Genomic DNA, 368 nt, shown 5'->3' on the forward strand with positions numbered 1-368 from the left:
ACCCCACTAACGGTACCCACAGCCAACGCCACCTTGAACAGAACAGTCTCCGCAAGCAGGAAGCCCCGAAATGCCGCTGTAATTCTCACAGTCAAACAGAACTCGGGGGCAAATCCCTCACCCACCGCCGAGGCCTTTCACTGCCGAACCAACCGCTCTCGGGGTGCTACACCCTCAGCACACAACGAGTGTTTCTCACCATGCCGACAGCTGAGCAGCACCCACCACTGCCACTCGTGGTTTGTTAAAGTTACGTCTGTCTCAAAATTATGACGCTAATTCCATGGACATTTGCTACATTTCCTGCCATGTTCCACGCAGACGCCCGCCTTTCTCCTGGGGTTCCTTCTGCCAAACTCACTGCTGAA

The sequence above is a fragment of the Antrostomus carolinensis genome, unplaced genomic scaffold, assembly GCF_000700745.2.
Source record: "Antrostomus carolinensis isolate BGI_N321 unplaced genomic scaffold, ASM70074v2 scaffold5546, whole genome shotgun sequence".
NCBI lineage: Eukaryota > Metazoa > Chordata > Aves > Caprimulgiformes > Caprimulgidae > Antrostomus > Antrostomus carolinensis.